The 21,329-nt window shown below is 37.3% G+C and overlaps 1 long non-coding RNA gene across 2 annotated transcripts in view; it reads right to left on the reverse strand.

Moving 5' to 3' along the window:
- The window catches only part of LOC139812376 (uncharacterized), a 149,541-nt gene that overhangs the window by 78,211 nt on the left and 50,001 nt on the right, over positions 1-21,329 (reverse strand). For both annotated transcript variants that reach the window (XR_011731862.1, XR_011731861.1), the window contains one exon: positions 8,936-8,965. This is a non-coding gene — a long non-coding RNA (uncharacterized lncRNA). The remainder of the gene's footprint in view (positions 1-8,935; positions 8,966-21,329) is intronic.

The raw sequence follows: 21,329 nt of genomic DNA on the forward strand, positions 1-21,329 counted from the left end.
CGTCCGAGGGACAGCGAGAGGCATTCGACCGAAATGTAAAATACAATAAATCGAAAGAATCTCAATAAAGCGAAACGCGTAAAAATAATGTCCGCAACACGAGGGATATTTCTTTTACCATAAATCTTGGAAAATAAAGAATCCAGACATTTGTTATTTCCACATCTCTCAGGCCGGTATTCATAGTCAGATCTTATATTTAAGATCGTCTTAAGTCCGACCAAAAGCAGTCCTAAAAAATTCCGTTCAGCCAATAAAATGACCGTATGCTAATCTTAAGACATTACTTAAGACGGTGTGGAAATAAGATCCGACTATGAATACCGCCCATAGGGTCAGTTTCACAAATGTCGGTTAACTTTTAACCGTTAACTCACTCTTCATCTCTTTCTAAGGGGGAGGGTTAGAAAGAGACAAAAAGTAAGTTAATCTAAGGTTAAAAGTTAACCGGCATTTGTGGAATTGGGCCTTAATACGGTATCGCGTTTAAATATAACTGAAAGTAACACGTCGCGTTACGTATACAGAAACAGATGTCAATCCTGATTTTGATATATCATCGTTGCGATATCAATTATTAAGTTGCCACGAAGAAAGGCGGTCAGGGAGCGAAAAAGGGGGGCATGCAGATGAACGGTTCAATGATGCGGCTCGAGCGAGCGGCTACGGGGTGAAATTTGTTTGCCATTCACTCGTGCGAGAGCGACGCACAGATGTTACATCGTTAACCTGCCGGCAGCCTACCCGGCCAACTTTTGACGGTGCAATCGGTGCGGCGCGGCTCGACAGGGATACGCGCAATAATCTCTGCCAGGCGGCATAACGATGGTGATGGCGCGCCTGTTGAGCATTTATCATACCTGTCGATTTCTACGGCGCATCTATCTAGACACCTTCGCTTCCCGCTCTAAATTATCACGTCTGCTACCGCGTTTCGCGGTATACACAGATGTACGTACGCGCGTATACAGTTAGTATACACGTGCGGCAACGGCGGCGGCGGCGACGGCGGCGACGGGAGGGTGCGGGACGACGGCGATTCAGCCGGGTTGCATCCGCGAGTGCAACCACCGGTGAAAATATACTACACTGCTCTCTGCCGTATGCCCGATGTATCGGTACGGGGGAGAAACACGGCCGGCGTGCGGCGGCTTTTGTTTCCATTTGCCCGGGAATATTTTACCGCCCCGCATGCACCGGTGTATCATCCCCCGTGAGAACGTGCGTACGTCTTTAGGGTCGGTTTCACCCTTATGCCCGTGGGGGCCGCCGGACCGCACATTTATATCCGCTGCTGCCGAGATGATAAAGGAAGATGTACATCGAGCGTTAGGGAACACGAGAGAAACAGCGCGGGAGAAGTAGAGAAAAATCTCTGACTATACTGTTACACGATATTATGACGTAGACGCACGGATTCTCGTCTCTTGATTTTTAAGTGTAAAAAATACGACTCCGAGATATTTATATATATTATTAAAGTCTTAATTATATTAATATTTTGATTTAAATTAATAAAATTCAAATTTTTTGAAATCTCTAGAAATAATGCGGTATTATCATTATTCTTTAATAAAATTCTCTTTAATAAAATTAAGCAGTTTGTTATTTTACTTTTAAAAATTCGTTTAATTCTCGTGTTCGGGTATTAAATTATTAAATAAACAAGGTTTTATTACTTATTTACAGTTTAATCGTTAAGAAATCACTTACTGCTATAGTTTAAGAATCAATTTATTTTATAATTATTTGTCCATGATTTATTCGTAGATTTATGATATCAAAATAATCACTATCTTTTCTAATGTGCTCCAGTATTTTGAAAATTGAAAAAGTTATAAAACTGAACGTATTGTACTTATCTTTCTCAGTTATCTTTTTATAAGTTTCCAGCCTCGTTATGAAAGGTTCAATTTAGCTAATAAACACGTCGAGCGGTGGAAAATAAATGCTTGCTGCGCGGAGGGAGTTACAACCGCGTAAATTCATTAGATATCGTTTCTCGGCGTCGCAGTGTGACATATAATATGTATGTTTTATTACTCAATTAAACTCTTTACGCGGCCGTATCTCGGTGCTTGCGTGGCTCGACGACGAGCGGCACGCATGAGTCGCGTGTTGTACAACAGCCCCCCTCCCCCCGATAAAGCAGGAACACGGAAACTGCTCCCCGGGCTATTTGTCAAAGCTTTTTTTTCTAAACCGCGAATATGATCGAGCTGCCGCCACCGCACGGCTAGCTCGGACGATCGCATTTTTCAACACACGCCGGCGCCGCGGTGTAAGATAGAGCCTATCACACGATAGTCGCTGCATGATTATTACTCGTGCGCCTAATTAGCGTTTCACAGCGCGATCGGCGAGCGAAGCCGCTATTTCACCTTGTAATAACGTCTTGGGAATACCAGCGAACGAACTCGTGACACCGATTACCTCCTACGGTTTCACCTGCGACTTTTTATGCAACTCCCGTACGCTCTCGCATGGAAAAAAAGCCCTTCGCGTGCGTTTCTCGCGGTCTTAATCTACGATCGTAAACTATTATCGTCAACGTACACGAGGAATAGGCTCAACAGCTCGGGAAAAAAACGCGCGCAACGTGGATTAATTACTACTTCCCGATTAGTACGCGTCGCGTCTCTGACGACGATATCTCGACGTGAGCGATACGCGATACAAATTGCTACAAACACCCGTTTATGCCACAACGCTTGGAACGCAGCTCTGCGAGCTTTCCAAGTTTGTACGAGAACTTTGGAAAAAGTTTATTCTGATTTTAAACAGAAGAAAACATTAGAACTATAGAATTAATAATTAAGCGTTTGTGAAGCGCACTGTTATGTTAACTAACTAATCAACCGCATCTCATCTCGGCTTTTATGGAATTATGAATATATATACAAGCTTGCTTATATTTATCACACGAACGTTATCCCAACAAAGAAGAGGAAAAAGTTTGTTAATTTATGTTTCTCAGCGCTACACCTCTAAGTAGTTCGTATCGATTGCCTCAGTAGGGACTTGTTTATCGGTATCGCATAAATCGTCGTACCGCGGATGGTGAATGGTACACTGTTCGGAAACGCGGAATAGCGCGGCCGGAAACGGCGCAGTTCGTATATATATATAAGACACGTAGGAAGTTCGTCATGCCGCAGGAAGTGCGTTCGTGTGTGTATTCCTACCAAGTTGGATTGCTTCTGAGTTGATCTGAAACGTTATTTCCAAGACGGGGAAGGCACCGAATAAACAGGCTCCTCATTGCGGAGATATTCAGTCGGCATTTGCAAGTGCGCGCGTTAAATTCGATGCAGGTGCATCAAATTTCATTAGCCTACTCTGTTATTATTATCGCTCTATTATTAAAGCTACCCTAACTATCTCGTGAATTTCAATTGTGCAGCTTTATTGCGAATCTCTTCAAATTCCGCCGATTCTAAATGATTATTCTCTCGAAAACGACTTTCGTGCATTTTATAACATGTCTCGATCCTGCGTGTTCCATTTATGAAATTGCGTATCGTACCATTTCGGAATATCACACGGTCTTTAGCGATTTAACGAGCAATATGTTGCTTGTGACAGGCAATTGTAATCAGTCATGGCTGGCTAATTAAGCAATCACTGTATTTGCAATAAAATAATTGCGACAAAAAGCCAGCTCGTCATCAATGATTAGAGCTAATACACACACGTATTTCTCTCGTGAAATATCGTAGAATAATATTGCAACGATAGTAGTCGATGTTGGAAAATGTCCGTATTGTATGACAAAAGGCAACCTTAATAACCTCGTATCGCAAATTGCATCGTTTTCTTGATGCACGGTTATCGTTTTCGAAACGGTCGATCGTTAATCTGTTTTCTGCAAAGCTTTTATACCTTATATAAAATGTTCCAAAACCGGTAATCTTAACGATATAGGTACTAAAGAGCGAATTAAAAAAAGATCTTGTTCCAATAAAAGTTTGATTTAGGACTTAATTGCCTATGTAATTAAATACTTAATGCACTACTACGAAAGTTCTCAAGTGGAATAGGCAAATTCCTTTGCTGATAATATATTTAAAATAATAAAAAACTGAAAGAAAATTATGACTTCGTATGAAATGTTCATCGAAAATTGGTTCCAAATAGTCTAAAAAAGCGATTATTAAAATATCACTGATAATCAATAATTTCGTGATTAATTAATTTTCGTCAGAAAATATCTCGATAAGCTTCATCATGAAATGTCTAAAATTGAAAGAATTATGACTTCACATGCTCATTAAGGCAACATTGGTTTCAAATTATTTAAAGAAGCGACTATTAAACTCTCACTGATAATAAATTATTTCGTGATGGATTAATTTTCGTCAGATAATATCTTGATAAGCTTCATCAAGCTTCATCAGACACGTCCGCAAAAAGCGACGAATTGCGATCGTTATGCATGAGTGCGACAATAGCGGTACGTTCGATAATATAATGCGCATTTTCCATTCTACATTCCGAGAGCTCGTTTCTATACCCGCGCCGCGAGATATCTCGTGTGTGGCGAACAATCAAAATATGTAAAACGCTCGAGTGGCGGACTACAATGCGGCGAGTTTCCCCAGCACTGGGGCGCGATTATGTGGAATCGACCGCGTTGATCTTTTCGTCTGACTATTCGGCGATTTACTGGCAACAGCCAACGTCGGGACGAGCGGCCGTCCGACCGGCCGAAAACGAATTTAACAGCCTAATTTGCAGCGGCTTAGCGGAATGAGTCGATCGGTAGTGCGCGATAGATTGTTATTAGCGCAGATTGGCGATGATATACGACTTCATTGACATTCCACGTCGGAATTCTGTACGCGCATTCCTTCACAATGAAATAAATCGGCGCCGATTGATATGTTTTGATATCGGGCTCGACGCGCAACCGCGGAATCATTCATTTTTAGGAGCGGTATTGCAAGCGGACTTGCAATATCGGTCATTAATATTGAAATATATCTGAAAGCGCTTTCGAATTATATGCGTCACGCCGCGGCCGCGCACGCTATAGTATATAATCGCCGGAAGCACGACGTCACTAATATTCTGTAAATTCACGGGAACATGATACGCAAATGGACGGATATTATTGCGGGTCCATTGGCAAAGGTATTGAAATCTGCAAATCTATTATGCTAAAATTTTCATTAACTCTAAAATGACGTCAAAACAATTCTAAATCAAGTATGTAATTTTGCGTTAATATAATCATTAAAGTAATATCTATACTTTATACGTGTAAAAGTCAAGTCAGTGACAGTCAATATGTCATTTTTACGACATGGTGGCTGTCATATCGTCATGCTTTACGTGATGTTCAGCATATTTTATATATGTATATGTCCCAAAATCCGACTTAAATCTTTTTTATCAAATACCAGGGATTACGTCGTCAACTACGACAGTCGTACAAATCGTTGCTACATGCGAAGTAATCGCCGGAAACATGCCGTTATTATAGAATCCCCGGATCTACGACGGGAACGATATTGAAATTTAGCGTATTGGAACACGATATCGCGATGCCACGCGAAGGAAGCGTGAAGTGGTGTAAGATCTTAGGGTGGCAGACACATTGTAAAATTCACGCCACCAGCGACACGCGCGTGCATTCGCGCATGCATTCGTGCGCGCGCGCGCGGCTATAGGAGGGAAAAGGCGACGGGTCGAAAGCTCGAATGGGACGGGGAAAGAGGTCGAAAAGGAAAAGGCGGAAGACAGGAAGGCAGAGGGTTGAGGGAGGGAAAAACGCGCGAGATTCTGCACCGGCAATAACAGGGTACACGTCATATTAAATCCGGTTGCAGCGCTTTCTTATTGCGTCGGTTGATATGCGGTTTTATGCATCGGGGGTGCCTGACACCAGAGTGTATTACTTGGAACAGGGCGGGCAGGAGAAAGAGAGCGCGGAATAATCTCGACACCTATACACAGGTCTGTGGAGAGACTCGCGCGTCCCCGACTCGCACCACTATCACTACCCGCCCACGATCGTCACCGTAGCCGACTAAACGTATACCCTCGGTCCCTCGGCCGAGCCCAACGGCGTAGTCTTCGCGCGGCAATTTTCTTGAGGCGGTTACGCCGGGTTAATTACGGTGAAACGCGTAACGAGAGCAGCAAGTCTGAAAGGGTTGCTCGATGCATGCACGGTGATCGATGGCGCCGATAAAACAACGTCCCCCTCCATACAGAGCGATCCATTCAAAGCGCACGGGATTGTTTCCCGGCGAAATCAATTTTCCGGGCGATCCCAAACAATCTAGCTAAATGTAATTTCTCGCAGTTAGCGCGATAACATCTTAATACTTTCTGGCAATCTTGATACGAATGTAGGTAAAAATCGATCGAAAAGCGATGAAATAAAACTTGGCAGGAGAAGAGAAACACTGAGTATACTTAAAAATGTCGTTTAGTCATGCACGTTATTGAATAATGATGCAGCAATTATTATTAGGGGAGTAAGACTTTTTACATACTTTAACATTTAATGTTCATGTTTTTAAGAAACTTCTCAGAAAGCAATTTGTATTGATCTTTTGCTGAAGAAAAAGAACTCTTTTATTCAATTTGGTTCAAATAGTCTGCAAATATATAAATCACATAATAAATAAATTTAAAAATGTAATAAAATAAATAATTCTGAAACACAGAACAATCCTTCTTAACTTTTTAATTTGAACAAGATAAAACTTTTTCATCTCGACTATGATAAAATATTTTATATCTCTTTGAAACATAACCCAGAGTTCGTATTATTAAATTTGTTGATAATCTTTGTTATTATTGGGTATACGCATTATACCATGCTTCGATACTTCTTAGCAAAGCCGTAAACTTTTGCCTGAGCCGTTTTTTGCGGTTTTCGCGAAGGGAATACGGCAGAGAAGAAGAGAACCAAGTATGTATATGATATCGGTGGCAATCGGAGCTATCAAGAACTCGATTTGCTCGTGGCGATCGCTCAAGCAGGCCAATATTGAAGGATTTACCGTGGCAGACGCGTAAATTCTCGCCGTACACCCCCGCAGGTGTATAAATACGACTAAAGTCGATTAATCCGAGAAGATTATAGTGTTTGACGTCGAATAACGGGAAGATAGATCGACCGGCTGCTCGTTACCCCTAAAGTCCCGGGCGATTCATTAGTCCCAGCGTAACGTATATCTATATCATCGCGAGGATGCATACTAGCCAATAGTGATCCTTCTATGATAATAACTACTATGTATGCAACCGTCGAGAGGTAGACGATGATATTGTCCCCGATTGCATAATCTCAACTCGAGTCATCCGATTAAAGACGAGTTTAACACTCGACGACGCGATAGTAAATTTTACCTGCAGGGGATTTGCAAGAAGGTAATGATTAGAGTTCGTAAATTATGACTGCGTATGTGTCTTTAACTCAGGAATAACATAATTACCTATCTTATTCGATAATATACGAAGAAGAAAAGAATATTATAATATATATGCAAAACATCTAAAGTTTTAAGTATAAATTTACCAAGCTTAAATAAATATCTTAATTTCTTTGTATTAATTCGTATGATTTCTAAAGCAAAGTCTACAATGAGAATTTAAGACGTAACATTTAAGCTTTAAACCTTAAGCTGTAAGAAATTGATCAATCACAGTATTCTTCTCACATTCGACTGACTTGTATCTCGATCTCTTTTTTTAATTTTACGTCTTAAATTTTCATTGTAGACTCCGCTTTACGTACGTTAAACATATTTTCTTACTGATTTTTTTCAATTAATAGCACATTTTTTGGCTAATCCGAATACTCAGCAGAAGATTCATATTTCTCGTTTACGCGTAGTATGTACAAAATACACACGTCGAAAGGAAAGAATAACGATCTCGCTATTGAGATTCCAATGCGTGAGCTTGCTCACGTGTCAACGAATGACGAGGGTCGTACGCGAGCACCATGTATGTCATATCGCTGGTTATTATCCCTGGTCGCATAATAATACGAAATCGTGATACCACTTTATACAGAGTAGAATGTCGTTACCTTTTAACGACAGATTATTATCTGAGCAATGACGCTATATGCTTGTACGAGCGATACGGGCGCGAGGGTATTATTTCATGCGCGATAAATCAATCGCTATTTATTCCCATGGCAAATTGGCGAGCGTAAATGTACGAATTAAAATCGTTTACCCGGAAATGACGGAAGGGTGTATCGCCCGATTTTGCCCGAAAAAGAATTTTGCCGATACAAAAGTGAGGCTGCGGTCGATACGACACGTTTTCACGCGAATAGAACAGAATGATGCGAAAATTATCGAAAAATGAATATGCGCTGGAATTCGGCATGCGAAATCAAAATTAATGCTCGTCCTCGGCCAGAGACAATCGTTAATCACAATGGTGTATTTCGATGTACGTTCGTGAAGCTCGACTTGTTCTGATGCAAGATCACGGCGCTTCGTAGTTTTATATAAATGAAACTAATTTTTACGAACGATTTTCATGAATACCAGGGAACAAATAGAAATATAATCTGGCATGGTCACTCAAAATAATCCATTTCGATGCTATGCCATTTCTGCATAATAAAAATATCAAAAACATTGTTTCCTCTGCACGTAGCTATTATTTTAATTTCGATTACGTGCGCCGCTTGGAAATATTTTTCAGCAAAATCGGTTTACTCAATAAATCTCATGCTATAAAATATGGCATAATAATATTATTCTATTATCTGCTTTTGTTAAAAAAAGCTTTTGTAACAGTTTGCACAATTAAATTTATCACGCATTTTATTTTACCGTATCAATGACTGTTTTAACTATTTGACTAACATTGTTTTAAAAGTTCATTCTAAAGTAATAATTATTTAAAACCACCTACATAGTGTTCAATAAATATGGGTTTCTTATACATTACTTACGCATCTTGCCGCATTGATGTCCTCGGCTATCTGAAACAATAAACAAAATCATTAATATTAGATATTTTTGCAAAATTATTTTTCTTTTATCTTTTAAATTTCTACACGGACTAAACAATAAACTACATTAATCAAAAGTTCACACAGAGATGTATTTTAATTAACAAACTGTGTAATTTTCAAACGTGACGGAAATAGCAACATTCGATGAATTCTAAAGATTATGGTTACTATTACGGAGTGTATAAATGCAACGGGTGGAATTACAAGATTTTCCAATTAAGAACTTTCGTGTCCTGTGTCTCTAGCGTGCTTATTACCTCTTAAGCTGTTTCGAAAGTGCCCGCGTTGCTATGCCTCGCACGAATCTCCCTCGAGATACGCATAAACCATCCGTCCCATTAAATACATCCTTACATCAATACATTTATGTTCCAAATTACGTATTTGCAATTAGTTATCCATGCCAAAAAACGAAGTAATATTTTAAGTAAATATATTTACATTCAATTATACAGAGAGATAGGACACAATAAACACGAAACTATACTATTGTATACAAATTTATCAACCAGTATATATAATACTTTGCAATATTAGTCAAATATGCAACAATGTGATTCAGATAATAAATTCAGTTAAACTGATTTCGCATTTTCCTATTTGTTCCTGGTACTGCCAATATTTATTTTTCTCCAATATATTTATAATCATTCACAAATGCAATTTTCTACGAAACAATTTACCACCGAAGAAGAAGCCGAACAATTATAATGTACACTCGCCTATATAAAAAAAAGCGGTAGTACTAAACTCGCGGATTCTCCTCGCTAGATACGTGGGAGGATGCCGCGAATGAAAAGGGATTTTTATCGCTCACTGAACTACCGCGACGTTATTACGATCTCGTTTTTCCAGTTTCTTGAAGCACTCTCTCTCCTCGACCTATCTTTCCGCCGCGCCCCGTCGTCGTAAAGCGACTCACTCTAACGCGAGATCAAAAGCAAATAGCTTTTCCATCTCCCGCGTGTAACATCGACGGGGGCTATCGCTTCTCGGTGAGTTCATCGCATTCGAATTTCCATGCCGACAATCGGCCGTCGGTTCGATGCTCCGCTTGGCCGCTTGATAAAGTCGAGTTTCTCGGCGACGTTGCGAAGTAGCCCCATGCATCAAACCCAAGCTCCCTCCTCGAGCGCGCACGTCCGCGGGAAGGTGAGGGATGGGTAGGTGAGAAAGAAATCGAGTCAGGAGGCCGCCGATGGGAAAAGAGGTCGCCGTGAACAGAAGTATTTTGATACGAAGACGTATTGCCGCTACCGAAAAGTTAGATCGATTTATCGTGAGTAATAAGATTTAGCTTGACACGAAGAAGGAAGAGAGTGCCAGCATCGAAGTTGAGAAGACATTTTTTACTAACTGTGCATACGGCGAAATATATATATATGTATTTAAATGACAGCTGGAAATTATAATTCATCGAAAAAGGCGCGAGGCAAATACTTATCGTATAATAAGCTTGTGTGTTACACGAAGGTAGACGCGGGCACATCGATTTATCTCTAATCACGTGGATCAATCCTCTTGAAAGATATGTGAATTAATTACGCGATATTGTGATTTACTTGATTTCTCTTTTAAGCATTGTTTTAAAACTCCCCAAAGCTTTAATAATTTGCATTATGAATTGTGTAGTGAATTGCGTACGCACGTCATTTCTCGGAAGACTACGCAGTCTTCTATATATTATCCGTGTTATGTACATGGAACTTCAGGTCGACACGGCTGGCGCAATGAAGTTACAAGCACGAAGTTTGCCTTGCGACGTCGTCTTGCGCATATCCGACAGGAACAGGGAAACAAGGATTCGCGTGTAGCGTGCATGTGTGTGTGTATGTATGCACACAATATTAGCAAGAGATCAAGAAACCACGTAATAGCGTAATACTTCATCAAGACATTCATAACAAGGATGACAATATAGTTTTGTGGTATGCACCTTTGTGGTTTGATGTGAAAATAAATATGGCGAATAAGTAATAAATCATTTAGATATAGTTTTTAACTCAATTCCTATGCATTATTTTTAAATAAATTAAATATGGATATGTTTCTTCAAAGAACACAGTATATAAAATTAATGGAGCTTTAGCATCATAATAAGACGAATTATATTATTTCACACATACGGAAAATAAAAGGTTTAAAAACTAATGTCCTAAAAGTAATCAGCGAAAAACATCAACGTTGAAGCTGAAGCTTTCGTACGTATTACGTGATTCCTTTTAAAAAAATTTTTTTTATCATGACGCAAAATTAGTTAAAAGAATCTTATACCAACAAACAAGATATTTTGTTTACTTTATGCTATTTGTAGTGGATTGATACCTTCCCTAAAATGATCGATACCTCGCGCCGGGCCATTGGTTCAGACAGCAGTGACTTAGGGAAGATTGATACGTGTGCTTCAAGTGCGAAAACATCAGTGTTGCCGCAAGGGACCACTGACGTTGCTTAACACATTCGAATCATTATATTTCCATTTGGAGAAATACTTCTATCGACAAGAATCATTTATTTCACAGTCGATAATGTGAAATATTTTCAGATTAGGATATACTGATAAATTTTGAGATATTTTATAGAGGAGGATTATAATTTTTTCTTATATCATAATATAGAGATCAAATTTATCCTATTATGTAATACTCATTGTCAGTACAATATTATTACGTATTTATGTCATATATTAAAAAATAATATATTTATAATTTATATTGTTATGTGTAAGGTAAATTGTGTATAAATTTATCATAATATATTATAACATATACACGAATAATCTTTCTGAGCTCATGCAGCGTCAATATTAAATTTTATGAAATTTATTTTCTACTTTCGTTTTGCAGCGTTTCATTGTCAAAGCACGTATTCTAAGATTAATCGTCCGAATCCGCAGCTTAGATTTGAGAATCACTGCGTGTCGGAAGGAACGCGACTCGGAAGGAACAAAGTCAGTGCTGGCACGGGGTTCTGCTCCAGTCGGCGGCGCGCTCGGTTGCCTGACAGTTGTAATTAATACAAGCTTTGACCATCAACCCTACGTTGCGGCTCACCACCCCTAAGACCTGCCGTTTCTCCGGAACTTCTCGCCGCCGCTATAAATTCGTATTCACCTGGCATGCCTAGGCTACGAATTAGGGCGCCAAGGTCGTTCTCTCGCGTAACAAACCCCCGGACGAATTTCGCTTACGGTTCAATTAGCTAATTGAGTGTCGGAATTCGACGACAGTGTCACGAAAATTATCTTAGCATACGAATAATTTATTGAAAGAATTGGATTAAGTATCGGATTAAGAAATACTTTGTTTTATAAGATACTTTTAATTATTCAATGTAACTAATATCTAAAATGCATTTCAGAAATATTTTCAGTTTCATTTATTAACTATTCCTAATTATTTAAAAATCTTGGTTATCTAAGAAACTATAACTTCCACTATTATATACTTCTTCTATAAGTAATTCTGTAAAAATTTGTGATTATAATTATTTATAATTTTTTGGGGAAAAATCTGCTCATAACAGCTACGAGAAGATTTCAAGAATATATAGATCTCAGTTCAGTATTTTGTAGAAAAATATGAGGAGGGGGGGTTCTGGATATAATATTTAACATTTAAATCCGTATCATTCGCATGCAAGTTCGATTCATTATTCACTACAACTTGATTTATAATATTTTTAAGCAGACGTATTATATCTCAATTTATTTGGGACTGCGATATAATATTTAACTCTCGCGCTAACTTCATCGCTCTGATATTTGACTTTTCATATATTTTAATAAAATGAATTCTCCAATTATTTTGAACATATCTTTACGTGACGTGAGATATCTCTACAAACGTAAAAAATATATATGGATCCTAAATGTCGCTCTACGTCATCTATCACATCGATCGATCTGATTACGCTCGTGAAAATTAAAAGGACGAAGATTCCGCGCATCCAATAGACGAAAGCTTTTTGCAGATAGGTACGACATTCGTGGCGCGGTTTTCGAGGTCGTAGATCAGGCGGATCCATTCAGTGGCTATCTGCTCTAGATAGCCGGTCTATTCGTCTTGTTTTTGTACGCGCAATGGCGACGGTCAGTCGAGCGTCACTATTACAATCGCGAGCGGACCGCGGGCCGCAGCATTGTTGTCGAAGTAGCCTGTGTCACCTGCAGGTCATTGAAATTAATTGAGCCATAAGCACGGCATTCACGGAACGTTCTACCGGATGTTGCGAATTTGAAATCGCGGCCTGCTCCCCGGACGAGAAAGGCATTGTCGGCCTACGAACGCAACGTTGTTTCTAATTTCGGCCCCGGGCGTGAGATTTATCGTTTAAACACGCCCGCGGTAGTTTGTCTTTTGAACGATTCGCAAATGCCCCGCGTTGTATTCCATATATTGCCATCCAAGATCGTAAATTGCAGATGAAGATGCGTAATTTATAACAATTAACAATTATACAGCTACGAGGCTTACGAACTTGGGACACACGCGGAGTGACCTGCCACTAGCATCGTTCCTGTGTCAATGACAGGTCTCGTGACGAATTGAGAATTGAGATTATAACTTGAAGAATTTTGAAACTGACATCTAAGATAAATAATAATAATTTATTTAACTTCAGTTTTTTGCCAAGAAGTAGACTTGGTTTACAATTTTACCTTATCACACACTCATACCTTCCACACTCTCATTCATTCCCCTAAGACTAAACTTATTCCTATCCCTGTCTTACTCTCTTTCTTTTATTATCTCTTTCTCATTCCAGAGCTTCCTCAGTATCTTGATTTTTGTACTATCTATCTCATCACTCCATGTCTCCTTCTTCTTTAACCAATTTTTATTTCTATCCTCCATATTTCTACATTTTACTCTTGAGAAATTTATGATTTAATTGTCAACGATATTTATAATGTTATAAATTTATAAGTTAAGTCATGTGAACTGTAATTTTATAAAGCAATAATTACAGAAAATTTATTCTAAATTCGTCAAAAAATTTGTAGTTGTCAGCAAATGAGCGACTTTTAATGCGTTCCATATATGACGTACTGTTATTTTTCATTTTTCTGGCTTCTCTCATCAAAGTCTCATAAAGAAAGCCCAGACGTAACCACATTGCGTTAATAAAATTCGTATTTTCTCCAAGAACTGGCAACAGAAACGTGGAAACATGATTGTCTGGACTTTCTTCATATTTCGCGCATTAGCGTAGTCATAAATCAAACCGCGCGGAATTCGTATACTAGTTCCAACTGCGACGGAAGAACATTCGTCTCTCCGTAAGATATTTACACCGGTTTTTCTTCGTCTCGTGGGGCCATGCCGTACGAAGCCAATGACAAATCTGCGAACGGAAAAATATGAAGCGGCGCGGCGCTTCCCTTCGCGGCTGTTTCGCTATATTTCCATTCCGACTATCTTCTCTCAAGAAAGGAACGTAGGAATAACATTTATAGTGATCCTTCGACTCGGAAAAAAGAAACAGAGCGTTTTACGAGCGACAGAGTGCCCTAAATCTTTCGGACTTTATATAACGCCTTACAAATTCGGAATAACTTTATGCCGGGAATAAAGCAAACGTCTTGTCCTCAAGTCAATCGTGTAATCTAGTCAAGCTGCTGGACATCAGTTAAGTTACATGAGAAAATTCCTCGATAAAATTTGGATATGGTCCGCTATTCACTCTTCATCTCTCTAGTAGTAAAAAAGTTATTACGCGCGCATGTAAAGTTCCGACGAGAAAATTCGTTGGTATCTACTCAATAACTAATTTCCACCAGTTCTCATAACTTCATCCCTTATTTTTTTCCTTCAAAAAAATAGATGTACTTGGATAAGAAAAAGATTATAATGGATTTTTCAAAATCATGGAAAACATTTCTTTATTTTTCCAGTTTCTATTTTTCCAATATTTATTTTTCCAGTCTTACCAGAAAAATTTTAACGTATTTTTGTAAAAAACTAAGTTCTTAATTTTTTCTTTATTTGCATTTTTTTTAATACGTTCATATTTACCTATTGAATAAATAAGGAAATATCGTCATTGTTAATTTGAAATGTCATAGTGAGAAAAGAGAGAAAAAGAAATAGAAAAAGAGAAAGAGGAATTAAAGAATAAGATAAAAATACATTAGTTCTCATTATTGCTCAAGTTACATTAAGCAGAGTCAGCATTTCTTTCTCATAGAAAAATAATTTCGTTCGTATATAGAGGGTTAATAAATTTACTTCACCAACTCATCGGCAAATCCGCCAGTGTAATTGACGATAACGATGTAGCTTGTTTGCAACCGAGTTGGCAGCGCTCTTTCCACGCGGCCGCTTGCCAACCGTAAACGCGGGGGCGAATATTTCTCTCTCCACTCGCGCATTCCTGGGCCCCCGACCTTTTTCTTTAACGAGTTTTTATGAAATTGAGGCTGGCTGAAATCTAACGAACTTCCGCCCGGCGAAAAGCGGGCAGCGGGAAAAGCGATCTGGGGGCAAGTTTTATTAAAAAATAACGGACGCCGCTTTATTTTTCTCGTCTCGCTCGATTTCCTTTCTATGATCCTTCTTAACTCCTCCGCCTTTACGATGATGTTCCCGTTATATCGAGAGTAATAAAAACTTCCACGTTGGTCGATGATAAATGAGATGTATCGGGAGAGACGAACGAGATGCTGTTACCGCTTATTCACGAAAGCGGACAGACGTCGCCACGAATATAAATGTCTATGCGTTGTTAACTATTGAAAATTTGTTTTTTTCACGCATCATTATGCTGATATTTGCTCTGACTTCCCAAAGCTGAATATTAATTTGCTCGTTTTAGACATGACGAATAATGACAAAAGTTACTAATATGCGATGAGAGCAAATACGTTCCCTTGTTATAAAGAATTTATTATCGCCTTGCTTCGGGGCAAATCCTTTTAACCAATCTACGTCAAAAATTAATCATAATAAACATGCCTACGTAGAGTGTAGAAAAGAGGGTGTAAATTTGTAACATCACAAGAATTCACAAAGTTCAAATGTGTTAACTACCAGACGATATACACGAGCTGTTATTCATGAGCTGTTATACGCGAGCTAATATACGCGAGCTGTGTTCCTCTCTTTTCGTTCGCTTAGTTTCTCCCGCAGTGCTTCGGTCTAACGCATGGCGCTCTAACGCGCGACTTTCGAAATTAACTAAAAATATAAATAAGACAAATATAAGTTAACTTATATCCTACACAGAAAAAAGTGTCAAATCAACACTGATATAATTGATAAATAGTATATACGCAAGAAAATATAATCTTTTTATAAGAATTTCAACTTTTTATATTTCGCAAGATTTTAACTTCTTTTTCTTGATTAAACTATATAAATCTTCGTTTAACTATATGTATAAATGACTTCATTCAACCAAGTTTTTTTGTTTAACGCAATATAATCTCATTTCAAGATTACATAGTCTTGCGTATGTACAAGTATATCAGTGTTGATTTACTTCTTTTTTTCTATGTACAATAGCAAATAAGAATAAAATAGGGTGAATCAGTTAAGTTAGTTAAACTAAGATTGCAATTAATTGAGTTTGGTGAAAACGGCCGCAACAATGTTCGCAGTGGCCGCAGTACTGTCGCAACTCGTGGATCATTGCTCCAGAATGCGGCGCCTTGTTAATCGGTTGCATCGATGGCGGTGATATCGGAATCGAGCGGGCTTTAATTCATTGTGAATTCGATGGTGAGAGCAGTCTTGAAGTTGGTCGTGGGGTCGACGAGCCCATGTTTATCCCGGGGTACATGGTTAATCACAGGTTAACCGTGCGACCGCAACCCCTACGTCTAATGGCACCCGAGCGGCGAGCGGCGCATTGTTACTACGTTGCACATCGGAGTGTTTGATTAATCATTGGTTCAGCCCATGTAATCTAGCTGTTAAGGCTGTGCCTGCGGCTACTCGGCTAAACCTGTACAATCGTACAAAGCGTGCCATGGCCTAAACGGTACGAAAGGGAACCATAATGAAGTAGGCGAATAATATATAAGGACTAACGGAGAGACAAATGCAATTTTTTAATTTTCTTCGAACAATATTTTTTTTACGCGTTTTGATATGCCACACGCTTCCAGAATAAGACAATAGAAATTGTATAAAAAAACTAAATCGTAATTAGCAATTTGCATGCATTATGTATCAACAAGTTTCCTGCAGATTATATTATATTTATTTGTTTATATTATATTCTTAGTTTTATTATATTTTATTGTGCCTCGACTCGCTATCCAGAGAAGATATTGCAAAACAGTTGGAAGACGACACAAAGAATTCCGGAATTTAATAAGATCGCGACGTCGCCTTCACGCGCAGCCACTTCGGCCATAGCCGGAGTCGAGAGTTTACGAAAATTCCGACAGCCTCCTCGCTTTTCCAGCTTTTTTCTCCCACTGGGATCGTAAATCCGTCCAACCAATTTGTCACGCGCTACGAGAAAGAACCCGCGACTCCCGTATCGTGATTGTTATTCTACTGTCTCCCCCTCTGGATAATTTGTCGTAATTTGATATTATTTAATGATCTTATTTAATCTAACGTAAAATAAAAAATTATATTCGTGTTACCGTATTTACAAATTTACACCATACTCTTATTCTTATTTTATATGATCGTAAAAAAATTGTGATTTTCTATTTTAATTTTTAAATTATACAACGTACGTTTAACATTCATATAAAAACATGAATGTAAAATATTAATGCAAAAATGTATCTGAACCGTGAAATTCAACGGGCTATAATAACGAAAGCTATTCATATTTTTCAAATTTATATAAAATAAATGACCAATTAATGACTCTCGATATTACAATTAACGAGTAAAAAAAAGGGTTGAATTTATATTTTTATTATCGAGATATATCGCTGAAGATGATTCAAAGTACATAGAGTGCTCGAAACGAGCGGTTTGTGTTGAATTGTTAATTGAATGTTACACGACATAAGCTCTCGCATTAATAACCGCATTTGACTCTCATAGCCTACTTTTACTTTTTACTCGTAATTATATAAAGCAATCTTTTGGAGATATAATTTTCTGATAACGATGAACAGAAGAAAACGTTCGGCTGATACGATTCTTTCCCCTGTCACTGTCATTATTATCCCCGAATTTCGAGCTGCCCTTGTCCCGAGAGACGAAACTTTCGGTACCTGCCCCTTTAACTGGTCGCATCGTTAGTAAGTGCTGCCGAGCTGACAGTCTAACGGTCTTCTGTCGTCAAGTTGCTATCGTGGCTATTTTTAAACGTCTCCTTCGAAAGACTGACGTTGCACTATATCATGATATCTTAAATATTAAGTCATGAACGATCAATCGAGAAGATATCTATAATGTCAAACATTATTCGTGAAGCGAATTCAAAAATATGTCCACGTAATGATTTTCTAATGGTATTTATGTAAATGTTACTATGTATCGCGAGATATAGTTTGTGGAACGTAAAAATTATCTTCATGGTAAAATGCCGCCAAGATATTTTTGTAAAATTTATGGCTTTATTATCAGCAGAAGGAAAATTGCCAATTAAAATCGTTGTCATTTTATAGTAAAATATTCCAATATAACTGTATAATTTCATTAAATCAAATTGTCCAATTAGAACGCTTCGTATTCGTAAAATGCAGAATAGCGTGCTTGGTTTCGTTACGCGCAAGGCTGAAAATTTTGTTGCGCGGCCGTATCTCGCATTCTTCAAAGTAATAATGCAATTATATCAAAGTATATGTCACATTGTAACGTATATATTTCTCCTGTCGCTCGAATTTTAGTAAATTTCCGAAATTTCGCAGAAATGATAAGTCTAACTTTTAAAAATTTCCGACTGAATAATACTTCCCTAATTCTTGTGGAGCTGCTCGAGGCAAATTTTCGCGGCTAGTGTCTTAAGTTTAAAGCAGAAATTGGAACAGAAGTCTGTCACTGGGGTACAAACATTTGCAGTTTACTAGTGATAGTATCTAGACGCGTATCTAGTCCTTGACGTTTAATTTACCGTACACGAGCAAACAATTCGACCGGCAACGTAAAGGGTCTTTTTTCCTATCTCCTCCAATATAGAGCAATGGAGCGTGGCGCCGGGAAGTCTTCCACTATAAAACTTTTAAAGAAGGACGTTCGCGCATGGAAGCGATCCCCTCGACGATACGTAAACATCTCCCATATGCCAAAACTTACGTCATCCATGGACCAAATAAGACATCTATTGTGTTGGGGGGGGGGGATAATAATTTTTCCCGCTAATTAACTACACATAGGTAATAAGTATATCGCAGAGGGAAACGTGCGATGCTTATACTACATTGTTAACTGCATACAAGAATTATATAATATGCAATTTCCATTTATTATTATTCATATTCTTCTTTATAAATCTCTCACAGAAGCAAATATTTTAATTTAAGCATAAGCAAAAATGCTATAATTATTTTTTTATTTTTAGCATTTCAATATCTATTTATATTTGATTTAGGCTGCGTTTCGATATTCACTATCAATACTGAAAATAATGTATGTGACGTAAACTATAGATTTTCAGTACTGGCAGTAAATATCGAAATGCCGCTATAATAAGAATGATCTCTGTTCTACTCATATAATATAGTATAAACTATTGAAATGTTTAATATAATCTGTTTAACTAATATATTCTTACGTTTATATTGACATTTATAAAAGACAGAGACGATCTAAATATTCTAATATTACATATATGAGATTCAATATTATTAAATAAATAAATTTGTTTAATCATATTATTAGATAATGTTATCTTACTTTTCATAAAATTTACAGTTATCTTCTTATGCTTTTATATTTAACAAAAAAATATAAGCATTTATAAATAATTTATCAATGTGTAATTCTATTAAAATTCGCCCATTAAAATATAAAAACACATCAGATATGCGTAATTGCATTCAGTTCGCAAAAGTAATCACAAGAACAATAGAAAATGGCTTAAGAGCGTGCTTGAAAAGAAGCTCCGCTTGTTTCCTATTTTTCCACCATAAAACTTTTAAGTGACATTCTTGCGAAATTACATGCTACTATAGTAGGTATTGCGAACGTAAAGCTCGTACAAAATTGACTCATGCAATATAAATGGTGTATCATCTGTTACAATAGCCAGCCTGTCCTCTTGATTTGACATGAGCAGAGTCAGTAGTCAGTTACATTTTGATAAACTTGAAATTGATCTTTTCTTGATACAAAAAAACTAAACAGTCAAAAAGATCATATCTTTTCATATATATATTTTCATTTAATTTTAAAATTAAGGAGATCCTGTGTAAAAAAAGCCGTCTGTAATACTGATATTTTAAAAATACGCGCATATCTTTTTATTGGCTTTATAGATTTAAAAATTCTTCTTCAAAGTTAAAGTATATGCACTAATACTTTCCATGCTATTCGATTTTATACCGAAAACAAAAATAATTTCAGGAATGTAGATAATAAAATGTCAACTCGTGACAACATTTGCTTCCTATAAAAATTCTACAATTTGTTGTTAGAAAATGAGACCAACGTGAAAGGTGGATTACATCAATAAATACCATACCGTTCTCGACTTAGGCTTAGACTTCTAATAAAAAAGTTATGCGTAGAAAGTTATTATCGTGCAATGTAGGTGCACTATAACCTTGTCTATCCTTATCTCTATCCTTGTTTATACAAGATATAGGTATACATAGAAAACGATTGAAATTATTGACATTTTCGAAGTTCGGGTTTTGGTTTAGGATCCTTTTAAGTTTAGATTAAAAAATGCTATCTAAAAAATTAGATAAATTATAAAACTCTTATTAAATCTTTAACATCTTTATCTTGAGATTGAGGAAATATATAAATATATGACTAAAATAAAAAGTATATATCTTTATAAATAGAAAGCATACTAATTTAACAAGTTTCAAAAAATATGACAACTTATGTTTATATTGTTCAAATATATTGTCACGATTATGTATTCTTGTTAAGCTATCATATACATAAACGTGCGAGGATTGCATCTCTTGAAAAAAATAAAGTTAATTTACTCGGACAACAATAAATATAAAATCATGAAGTTCTTTCATTTTTTAATTAGGATACTTCACATACAGTGCTGTTCTTTATAGCTCGTCTTCGTGTACACGAAAAGTAACGACAAAAAGTTTTAACGACTTCTATTCTCTGCTAACAGAATTTATTATTTTCAATTTTAATTTTAATTATAAAGGAATCTAAGAATATGAAAGTGATATACGTATAATACACATACAACTTTATAATAAAAGATCTGAATAATTATA

This window comes from Temnothorax longispinosus, chromosome 4, assembly GCF_030848805.1.
Source record: "Temnothorax longispinosus isolate EJ_2023e chromosome 4, Tlon_JGU_v1, whole genome shotgun sequence".
In the NCBI taxonomy this organism is placed as follows: Eukaryota; Metazoa; Arthropoda; class Insecta; order Hymenoptera; family Formicidae; genus Temnothorax; species Temnothorax longispinosus.